The sequence below is a fragment of the Podarcis muralis genome, chromosome 5, assembly GCF_964188315.1.
Source record: "Podarcis muralis chromosome 5, rPodMur119.hap1.1, whole genome shotgun sequence".
In the NCBI taxonomy this organism is placed as follows: domain Eukaryota; kingdom Metazoa; phylum Chordata; class Lepidosauria; order Squamata; family Lacertidae; genus Podarcis; species Podarcis muralis.
The window spans coordinates 85389062-85401314 of record NC_135659.1 but is presented as its reverse complement, the minus strand read 5'-3'; the positions used below and the strand labels follow the sequence as shown (position 1 = coordinate 85401314).

General features: G+C 41.3%; 1 non-coding gene across 1 annotated transcript; it reads left to right on the top strand.

Annotated features, from left to right (window-relative positions):
- Nucleotides 1-1674: 1674 nt before the first annotated feature.
- On the top strand, nucleotides 1675-1782 carry LOC144327893 (U6 spliceosomal RNA). Its single transcript, XR_013393068.1, has one exon. It is a non-coding gene; the product is annotated as a U6 spliceosomal RNA (small nuclear RNA).
- The last annotated feature ends 10471 nt before the right edge of the window (nucleotides 1783-12253 follow it).

Here is a 12253-nt window from a genome sequence, read left to right as displayed (position 1 = left end):
AAGCCACTGATCTAGCAGACTCTTCTCAGTTTCTTAAATGCTACTTGTTTTTAAACTACAGCAACCTGGTGCACACACACACCCCAAACCAGCCCTCGTCACAGAAAAGAAATCTGAACAGCTCTTCCAAGCCTGTCTGAACAGCTACTGAGTCAGAACCAAATACTTCTTTTCTCTCTTCTTTATCCCTACTCCCCTCCCCCCTGAACTATTTCAAGTTGTCTTATTTCCGGCAGAACAATTCCATCTGTACAGACCTTCAAGGTCTTCTTTCGTCATTTAATGCCTACCTAATCAATTTGAATGGGTAGTCAGAGAACCAGGAAGAAAGTGGATACCCCAAGGATATTTCTCCCAAACTCCTATGACATTTCATGCTTTATTGTCTGCATCAGATAATTGGTTTTATCTGGATTCACAGAAGAACTTTCGGTTTCCATGAAAAGCACAACAAACAAATGAGAACTCTCTTTCATTGCACATTAGGATTCATTTTTTTAAAAGTATTTCCTGGTTCTCGCCCATTCCTGAACGCAAATAAACATTTTCTGGTGCTTACTGAAGCTTAGCCTAACCACAGCAATTACGGCAAAGTCTTAATGAACCAGTTCACTAATGAGTGTGTCAGGCTTTGGCAACAGAGAACTGACTGAAGCAGAACCCGGACTAAATGGAAACAGTGACGGTCAGCAGATCTGGTGAACAGCAGGTGGTGAAGGGAAAAGGGGTTCATGCCTAATTGACAGAGTTCACTCTCCATCAAGGGTTTGTGATTGCTGCCTTTAGGCACTCCTGAACCCATCTCAGTTCCTGGCCTACCTGATTGTAGATTACCCAAGAACTACTTTATACAGACAGGGAGGGATGTGGCAATTTTTACTTTCATCCAATATAATCCAAGATGGCGGGAGGAAGGGTGTGTGGGTTTATGGGTGTGTGCTACCATCTCATAAAATATCCGTGCAATACATAGCAATATTAAAACATAAGGTAGTTCTGATCTGCCTACAGGATCAGTACCATACAACCAACTTTAGCAAAAACCACTACAAGAAAACCAACATTAAGGAAGCAAAGAAACCAGCAGTTAAAGAGCAAATCAACAATCTAATCCACAAATGGGGAACAGAGAACAATTCCAGTGTGGAGTGTCTTTCCAGAACTGTAACAGAAAGTATTGCAGTTTACGGGTGAAAGGGTCATTCTCGACAGGAGAGATTAATGTCTGCCATATAATGCTCTGTCAGGTGACAGGGCTAGATCTGCCACCTAACGGACACTCCTAAGATATAAGGTAGAAACACAGCACTAGTGGTGCAAGAGAAAAAATGCAATTGGATGTTAGAGACTTCTGACAAAAACAGAAACAGGAGTGGAAATTGCCAGTGATTGCATATTCCTCCCATGTCCAGAACACAAATAAATCCAGTTAATATAATCAGAATTCACTGCTATACTTACTTTCAGGGTTTACATTATAGGAAATTGATTTCCTTTCCTCCCCTTTGCATTGTGTTTCATTTACATTGAAATGAATGTAATGGAATAACGTAACGTCAATTTAAATTGCATAATTTACGTAAAAAAGATGTAGCATAGATATGTTATGTAATTTCTTGCATCCCTAGTGCGAGAGCTCAGCTGTTGAGTCCTAGTTTGAGAAACATACACAAAGAGCTCGCTTCGGCAGCACATATACTAAAAATTGGAATGATACAGAGAAGATTAGCATGGCCCCTGCGCAAGGATGACACGCAAATTCGTGAAGCGTTCCATATTTTTGGCTGCTTCTTGAAAGCACTGAAGTGTTGGATAATGGCAGATGAAGTTGATGGACTATATGGAATTGGCGGAAATGACTGGCAAGATCCGAGACCAGGGAGAAGAGTCGGTGGAAGAAGACTGGAAAAAGTTTAAAGACTATTTATAGAAATTAATGAAGGCTTTAGTAGAAATGTTATAAGTATAAATAGATTAATAGAAAATTAAAGGAAAAAATAAGGCAAGAATGTGTTAAGATAAGATAGGATAGAAAACAGAGGAAGATGGAAAGGAATTGCTGAAACAATTACCGGTAATAGAAGTGGAATACAAAAAGGGAGGTGTGAGGAGGTCGTTGGAAATAAGCGAATGAAAGACAAGATATTGAAAATGTTTGAGGTGTTTCCAAATTGTTTTTGTTTGTTTTTGTTTTGTTTTGTTAGTTTAATGTGTTATGTAGTGTTTTGTATTGTATTTGTATTTGTATTGTTCTTTTTCTTTTTTTTCTTTTTTGTTTGTTTGTAGTGTTGTGTTGTAACTGTTTGAAAAGTAATAAATATCATTTAAAAAAAAAAGAGAAACATACACAAAGAGCACCTTACAGACCCCTCATGTATTACCCAGCTAGTTTTTCTCTTTTTTATGTACCATCACATGCTCTTTTCCTTCCAGATCAGTTCCCTATCAGTCTCACGCACCTCAGTGGGCCCTGCTCAGCCATAGCATGATTGTGTGTTTGCACATTGCTCAAAACTGATCTAAAGCCTTCTCTGGTTGATTGAAAGCTTAATGCCTTGCTACCCTCCTTCCCTCCCTCCTCCTCCTCCTCCTCCTCCTCCTCCTCCTCCTTCTCTCTCCCTGCCATTTTTATTCAACAGTTTTGGTGCCGAAAATATGCGGTGACATTGTGAGGATGGATGATCTGCAGTGGGAGATTTAACACTGAAAGCTAAATTTACCATAGAGGTATAAAAATGGTGCTATTAGGAAAGACTGTCATGAAATGATTAATACTAGAAGGTTATGATCATTCCTTTCAGCCTTCAAACTAGTGAAGCCCATTAATCTGAAATCTGTAGAGTCATGCCAAATGTCGCTTGTTCCAGTGCTTATCGAGAGAAGCCACGATGTCTTCTTCATAAGGAAATCAATATTGAATGTGACCTGGCCTTTGTTTCACACTAATAAAAAGGGAAAATAAAAAGGCTGTGTGCAAATGCATTTCCATGTGTTTGTGGATCTAACGAATTTGTAGAAGTGGAGTTATAGGCATCATTGAATGAATACTGAAATGCCACAAGAACTGTCCTTTAAAATGCTTTTCAGATATATACCTATAAAGAGCCTCTCTCTATACTGGGCTGTGAATCAGCTGCTTAAGAGCAGCAGCTATTCCACGATGGGAATGTAAGGCTTCTATCTTCCTTCAAATTCATCCTCAAAGCCTACCCTTTTCGTGTGATCTTTAGATTATCCTTTTAATCTTTGTTCTCAGCTGTAACTAAGCTTTAGGTACATGTGATGGTGTCTGCCCACATTCTTCTCTTCCTACGATATGACATCACACTGATCACATGATCTGTAGGTATAAATAGATGAATGAACAAAAATAATGGATAATGGTAGTAAGAAATGTCAGTCTTCATAATGTGCCACAAGCACAGAGTATTCTATTCTATCCTATTAATTTACAACAGGAATTGTCTTATGTTTTTAGGTGTGTAAGCACATTTGCAAACCAGAGGAACTGTTGTGAGAACCACAAGCATCATACAACACACACCACAACCTTGTCTAATGGTGACAATAGAATGATGTTTTCCATACCTCACAACTTAAGCAGGCCGTCCCTGATCACAGAAGCCAATCCTAGCTTCTATTTTGATCCCAGAATGTCCCATTTAAGACTGGCACCCTGGCACAAGTCAGCAGTGTCAGCACACTTTCTGGGATTCCTTTGGCGATCATCAAAAGGTTGCTGCCACCACTGCCACAGTTACAACAATGGCTGTGGCATGCCCCTTGGAGGCTGGATCTGAAACCTCCTTGGCATCCCATGCCCATGTTGCCTCTACAACAACCTCTCAGTGAATGGCTCCCTTAGGGAGGAAATGGCGAGGGCTGCCCTCTGAGCTCTGCACCCACCTGACATTATTCAGAATGGGCATCTCCTCCCATAACAAGTATTGATTCAGGTAATGTTGATTGGCTTCTCTCCTTGTTCCTGATGTGGATCTTCAGTTACCCCTTCTTAGTTCCCAAAATGTCTTGGGCTGGCCCAGCAGCTACAGCTTAAACCAATTATTCCATGTAGATCAGTCTATGCCCCTACAGATGTTCCTGAACTACCACTCCTATCAGCCCCAATGGTCAGGAATGATGGGAGTTGAAGGTCAACAACATCTGGAAGACCACAAATTCCCCATCCCTGTTATAGAAAGGATGTGGTATAAATGTACAATGTATAGGGACCTTACGGAAACTAAGCAGCTCTTTGGTCTGGTTGAGATGGAAGACCATCTGGGAACTCTGCATGCCATTGTAAGGTACAGTATACAAAACAATAGATAAAATCAACAGCTGGTGCCGGTTTTTTAAGTGTGTATTTATTAAACTTCTACCAGCATATAAGCAAAATTCTCTGCACACTTTGCTTTAAAAACAAACTCTCACAATAACATTACAGTCAACCAAAATAAAATCCACAACAGCAATCCCAAAAATACATACTGTAGGACAAAAATGAAAAATGTGATTCTCCGGTTTAAAATCAGCTTCAGTTAAAAACTTTCTGAATTTATTTATTTTTACACGTGGCTCTCAAAGGCCCAAATGGAAGGTGCTAAGGAGCTCTCCTAGGCAGGGTAGCCTCTGTGGCGCCCCCAAGTGATGAGATTCCCTCACCACAGAAGTCCATATGTAGTTTCCATTACATGCTGAAGACCAACTCTCAGCTTAGCCTGCCTCACAGGGCGATTGTGAAGATAAAGGGGGGAAGACAATGGAACACAGACTAGGAGGAAAACCAAGTTACAAACACACAACAAGCAAAGCATATGTGCAGTTTCAGAACTCTCACACAAAACTCTTTGCCAACCTTGATAAACAACAAAATTCTTTGTGCTAAAGTACAGTCTCTGGGAATTTTAACTTGCTGCAGTTGTAAGATGCTTCATTATTTTATGGTTGTATTTGCTTATTCATTTTGCATTTTATATTTTTATTTTATGGTTACTGCCGATTGATAAATAACAGCCCAGTGTGACAAGCAGACCAGTAGCAGTCCGGGGGGAAAGGTTGGGCTTAGAAAATCTGAGGAGGGCAATGCAATATCACATTTTTTTCTCAATCAGAAGGAAGCCTCGTTTATATCAAGAGAGCTATTTCCAAGTGATTGTGTTTTGTTCTGCAAAGGCAGCACACTTGGGGAGTGAATGAAATCATGTGGACACAAGAAAAATGCTTAAACAAACATACTCCAGTATCCTCCATCCAGCTTCTCTTATTTTGCTGCTGCTCTGAGTCCCAGCTGGGGATAGTCAACATTTCTTCTTGTGATTGCTTAGCAATGGAGATTAAGCATCCTTAACCATGGTGCTGCCTGCCACATTCCAAAGCCTTGGCATTGTCTTTGCATTTTGTTTTATAACTTTCTTTAGAAATGTTTGATTGACTTACTTTTTTTATTAAAAAAAAATTAAACGTCTGGGGCCCCTACTGGCTCCTGTACTTCCCTGTAGGTGGCCCTGATCCAGACCATCTTTTCACACGACTATAAACTTTGTGAACTCTCTGGCATTTTTCTCTGATCAAGAACAAGGAATGAAAACTTCAGTTTTGATGCGCACTCTGAAATAAAATAGAATCTTTCCCACTTCGCTTTTCCCTTTCTCTGCCAATCCTTACCATGATGGAAAAGAGAGCTCAATAACCTCTGAGCCTTTTAATTGCAGAAGTAGCAATGCTGCCTTTTCTCTCCATTTTCAGCACTCCTTCTACTTAGCTCTTTTCTTTTCTTTACAGCCTCCCCACATATGCTGCTTCTCTCTTTCTTAATTTAGAAGGATTGATTTAGACTTACTTCTTTGCTTTGCAAAGAAAGAGACAGGGAGAAATAAACTTTTCTTTCCAAACAAGCTGTACATATCCATTAAGGAGGGACCATAGCTCAGCGGTAGAGCACATGCTTTTTCTGGAGTCAGGCCTTAGTTTCAGTCTTTGGCATCTCCAGTTAAAAGCATTAGGCAGCGGGAGTTGAGGGCGGGGAAATGTCTGACTGAAATTCTGGGGAGCCATTGTGTCGGAGCAGAAAATACTGGGTGAGGTGGACTGTGAAGAAGAAGAAGAGTTTGGATTTGATATCCCACTTTATCACTACCCAAAGGGGTCTCAAAGCGGCTAACATTCTCCTTTTCCCTTCCTCCCCCACAACAAACACTCTGTGAGGTGAGTGGGACTGAGAGACTTCAGAGAAGTAGAATGGAAGACCTCTTTTGTGACTGACAGGTCAGAGGGATTGGTTTCACCAGGGCCCTCCAATCACAGTGCTTTGAGGGAGGGGTGCTGAAGTAATATTTGTTCTTGTCTGTTTTGTGTTCTCTACTCGTTCTGTAGGGTGCTTGCTTAGAAAATGTTGGACTTTCAAAGCCTTCTGGCTCAGTCACATGCCCACCCAGCCACTTCTGTCAAATCAGCTTTGCACTTAGTTTCTGAGACTTTGGGTGCCAACTGAGCAGAACGTGAGACTGAAACTTTTATCATTTCCCCATTTATTTCAACCCCCTTTGTTATGTACTGAGTTGAATAGGATCCAAAATGCAGCAGTTTGATTGGTCCTAGAACAATAGGATTCAGAATGCAGCAGTCTGATTGGTCCTAGGACAATGAAGCAGTATGATTGGTCCGCAGGAGCCACCCAATCCAGCTCCAGGTGGAAGTGAATCCACAACCTGATTGGCCTATAGGAGAATCCGGGAATTAGCCAATCATGTGCAGCCCATTGTGTAAATAATGTATATAAAGCAGATATTTGGGGGGAAAACATTCATTTCTCCTCACCACTATGAGCTGAATAAAGAGCATGAAATCCACTCTCGACTCCGAGTATATTTCACCCTTCATCTATCCTCCTGAAAATTTAGTGGCTACTTTCCTAGCAGCAGTTCTACAATGCGCGGATGGCGCTGTGGTCTAAACCACTGAGCCTCTTGCTGATCGGAAGGTCGGTGTTTCAAATACCCACAATGGGGTGAGCTCCTGTTGCTGTGTCCCCGCTCCTGTCAACCTAGCAGTTCGAAAGCACGTCAAAGTGCAAGTAGATAAATAGGTACCGCTCCGGCGGGAAGGTAAACGGCATTTCCGTGCGCTCTGTCTCTCATCGCGGTCCTCCATGTGCCAGTAGCGATTTAGTCATGCTGGCCACATGACCCGGAAAACTGTCTGTGGACAAACGCCAGCTCCCTAGGCCTGAAAGCAAGATGAGCGCCACAACCCCAGAGTCGCCTTTGACTTGACTTAACCGTCCAGGGGTCCTTTACCTCTAGAATGCATGACATTTTGCTACTGAAATCTTTCACCACAAAACTACAAGGAGTGAAAACATCTTCCTCAAAAAAAAAAAAAAAAAAGAGGGGAAAAGCATAGACTTTAATGGCACCTAGTAGAATGCGCACAAACCACATTAAACCTTCAGATTTATTATTTTTAGCATAAATAGTAGAAAAGATATGAAGCCCAAAAACCACCGGACCTATTTGTTCTTAATTTGGCAAGTTTATCCACTCAAGGGATGCTACTATGCCTCAGTATGTCATCCAATTCTGTAAATTTGGGAAAGGGGGGAATTGCAGAATTTTTAATGGAAAAAAATTAGGCACCCTCTGGAGTCACCCTTTTGATGCAATCGGAGTTCAAACAAAAACTTGTGTTTGGTGCATACCCTAATGATTTGTTTCTTAGCAATAAAGGCTAGAGTCACCCTGCATTTTTATCTACACTTCATCACCACCTACAGTTTATTGTGCTGAATCTGAACATGTGAAAAATTCAGGTTTACGGTGCTTAAAGAAGAAGAAGCAACCTCAAGTCAGTTCTGCTCCTGTGATGGATTAGTGTAAAGTAGAGGAGTCAGCTGCAGGTGAGATTGTCCCAGTAAAGCTCATTAATCAATTCCTCGATACGAATTTAAAATGTTTCTTAGGTGGTTAAAGGTAAAAAAAATATAAAGAAATAAAGGATAAGAGATAGCAGATTGTATTTAAAAAGAAAACAACAGTACTGTACTTTTTAAAAAACCGAATCCTAGACTGGTATAACCTTTCAGATAGTTTCAACAACCTGTTGTTGTTTATTAAATTTGTATCTCACACTTCATCCATAGATCTCAGGGTAGTTCACAGCATTAAAAGACAAGCGAAAAACACAAATATACAAGTAAAGCATATTCAAAAGATTTTTCAGAAAGCACAAGATTCCTCATAGCAAAACACCTGCCCCAATTAGAAAAATGGTTAATCCTAGTCTAATATATTCTGCATCATTGTGAGAGCCAACTCACATTTGTCTCCATAATTTAAACAATGCCTTGCAATATCTAATTTCCTACATAATGTCCCCACTTGGTATATAATTATCTGCCACCCAGTTATTTTGGGAAAATATACAACAGCACATATTTTTAATATGCATATTTTATGCCACCCACAGCTATGTACTCACAACCACTAATACAGTTTAGAAATTCTGCCATGAAACAGGCATTGAATGAGCACCCTTCCATAGGAAAATACCGGTATATTTTTCACACAATGCATAAATAACTATTGGAATTCATTGTCACATGATGTGCTGATGGTAAGCACCTTAGAGAGTTCCTGTCCGCCATGGTCATCCAGGGAAGATGAAGAATGAGAGAATCAGAACAAGCAAGAATATGTTACACTTTACACAGCTTTACACAAGAAATAGTAATAAGACTAGGACTTGCTGATCAGAAGGTCGGCGGTTTGAATCCCCGCGTTGGGGTGAGTTCCCATTGCTCGGTCCCTGCTCCTGCCAACCTAGCAGTTTGAAAGCACGTCAAAGTGCAAGTAGATAAATTGGGACCGCTCTGGCGGGAAGGTAAATGGTGTTTCCGTGCGCTGCTCTGATTCGCCAGAAGTGGCTTAGTCATGCTGGCCACATGACCCGGAAGCTGTACGCTGGCTCCCTCAGCCAACGGAGCGAGATGAGTGCCGCAACCCCAGAGTCGGCCACGACTGGACCTAATGGTCAGGGGCCCCTTTACCTTTTGCCAACATAGATGGCTTTAAACGAGGATTAGACAAATTCATGGAGGATCAGTTTATCAATGGACGTTAGACCTGATGACTATATGGAAATCAGTAGTGCAGTGGTAAAGTTCAGGGTCCATTCATTATAGGCACAGCCACACCTCTTCTAAGATTGTACAATAATATTATAATGATAAAATAATAATAATTCAGGGTGCATTGCAATGATCAATGTGTTGCCTTTTGGCTTAGACCTACTATTTTCTCTGCATGGGCATGGGCAAATCATCTGGAGTACTCCCATAGCTTCTTTCTGAGTGTTGGCCAGCAGGCAATGGCTTTTTCCATCTGCCTAAGGGAGCTGTTTCCAGAGGAAGAAATGTGAGGGGAGACAGACTCTGTTTGCCCTCGTGGGGTGGTTGGTTTCACCTGTGCGGTTCCACCTCCAGCCCAAGAAACCTTCAGAAGGGAGTCGCTGTGCCAGGAATTCGTGTATTTTAATGAGCAGAACAGAATAAAATATTATGAGTCGTTGGGGTGTGGAAAGTGTGTGCATGAACTTAACAGTTTATTTTTGGCTGCTATTTGCTAATGTGGTTTATATTGTTTTATAGATTATAAATGCTGCATTAATTTGTTAATCGATATGACTTTTGCTTTAGCTTATTTTCAGTCCTTGCCTTGTTAGCAGCATTTTATAGATTGTTATTGTTTCACTGAGGATTTGTTAATTATTCTGTACAATTTATGCTGTATTTGTAATGTTCTATTATGTCATTTTTATTTATTGTTTGTAAGCCGCTTTGAGATTCACATGAATGAAAAGAGGCACAGGAATATAACAAACCAAACCAAATCAAAATGAAATGAAATGAAATAAGTTGCTCCATTCTCTTGAACTTGCACACCATTCTCTTGAGACTGAAACACTTTGGGTTTCCAGTGCTCCTAAATCAAAGAATCGCAGAATTGGAAGAGATGATACGGGTCGTATAGCCTAACCCGATGTAAGGCAGGAATATTTTTGCCCAATGTGGGGCTCAAACCCACGACCCTTAGATTAATAGTCTCGTGCTCTACCAATTGAGCTATGCGTAGCTTTGGAGCATACAGTGACTAAAATGTGCCCCCTTTGTGCTAACTGGGTGGCCCTAGGACACTGGAGACAGAGATTTGCTACAGTAAAAGGTGCTTGCATATATGCACCCTGTAACTCTGGGTCCCTACATCACTGATGGAAACTACACTTTGAGGCAGTATGCCCTTGAAAACTAATAGCTGCCAGGTGAGGTCAAAAGCAGGGCAAGGTTGTTATCCATGCCCTGTTTATTGAATTCCTGGAGGCAGCTGACTGACAACTCTTCCCAGTAGGAGTTTGGGAGAGATGGACTTTAAGCCCAATCCAGCAGGGCTCATTTTATAGATGGACTACTGGTCAGCGTCCGTGTTTTCCCATTCAAAAGGAAATTAGCATTCGGGGAAGTGTGGAAGTTCAAAACACTACATAAGGCCAATAAATAAAAGTCGAAAGAAGCCTGGTTTATCAGGGTTTCTGGTGTCTGGTTTTCAGTGACGATAAGGGTATTTTCAGGTATGCTGCTTATACGAATTCTTCATCAGAAAGATACATCGTTTACAAAAATCTGCAGGCGCTAAAGAAAAATCTGCTGTTGTGAAAGCAGAAACAAGGATGATCCATTGACAAGGTTTTCTACTGGCTGGTATAATTTTATTCTGTGCTTTATGCCAATGAATAATTTACAGGCAATGCATTTGAGATGAATAAGTCATTTCATTCATGTAAAATTATAACTTTTAAATGAGGTTGTCCTTTGGGGGTGGAAGGACGCCTCGTATTCTATGTTAGCAATTATAAATGCCATAAATTTATATTTATATGCCTGGGTTGTGTTATTTTATATTTTAAAAATCCTACACACATGCATGCCTGATTCATTCTTCACTTCCGGGGGGGGGGGGGCAGGGGCGGGAGTTGCTGCTGCTGGGTGTATACCATCAAAGGGCAACACTGCAGCTTAAGACATTGAAGGGCTGGTTCACAGAGGCAAATTGATGACTTGATGCCTAGAGTACTAAATGTTGGCTTGCACATGCAAATGAATCATCGCAGAGCAAATCTCATATATAATATCATGTCAGTGGGCTGGTCCAGAGCAACATATTCAGACTTTAGCCCCCTTGAAATCAGTGGGTGGCATTCAAGGTTGGCCACACTCAGAGAAGATTCACTGAAGTTAATGGACGCAACTAACTTGGTTCATTCATTTTAGTGGGCCGAATCTGAGAAGAATTTAGCTGAATAATAATAATAATAATAATAACAATAACAATAATAAATAAATAAATAAATAAATAACACGCCATCTCCCTAAATAGGGTTGCCTTCAGATGTCTTCTAAAAGTCAGATAGTTGTTTATTTCTTTGACATCTGATGGGAGGGTATTCCACAGGATGGGCGCCACTACCGAGAAGGCCCTCTGCCTTGTTCCCTGTAACCTCACGTCTTGCAGTGAGGGAACCGCCAGAAGGCCCTTGGAGCTGGACCTCAGTGTCCGGGCTGAACAATGGGGGTGGAGACGCTCCTTCAGGTATACAGGACTGAGGCCGTTTAGGGCTTTAAAGGTCAGCACCAGCACTTTGAATTGTGCTTGGAAATGTACTGGGAGCCAATGTAGGTCTTTCAGGACTGGTGTTATGTGGTCTCGGCAGCATATAGAATGCAATGGGACTTAAGTTGCACATGACTAATTTGTCCTGTTGATTTCAAGAGGACTAAAGTGTGAGTAACTTAGTCTAGATCGTAGAATCATAGAACTGTAGAGTTGGGACCCAAGGGTCATCTAGTCCAACCATGTGGAACACAGGAATCTTTCGTCCAACATGGGGTCAGAACCCATGACCCTGAGATGAAGAGTCTCGTGCTCTACCGACTGAGCTATCCTCCACCCTACGTTTTTCCATTTACAGTGGTACCTCAGGTTACAGACGCTTCAGGTTACAGACTCCGCTAACCCAGAAATAGTACCTCAGGTTAAGAACTTTGCTTCAGGATGAGAACAGAAATTGCGCGGTGGTAGCAGGAGGCCCCATTAGCTAAAGTGGTACCTCAGGTTAAGCACAGTTTCAGGTTAAGAACAGACCTCCAGAACAAATTAAGTTCTCAACCCGAGGTACCACTGTATTTAATTCATGCTTTCAG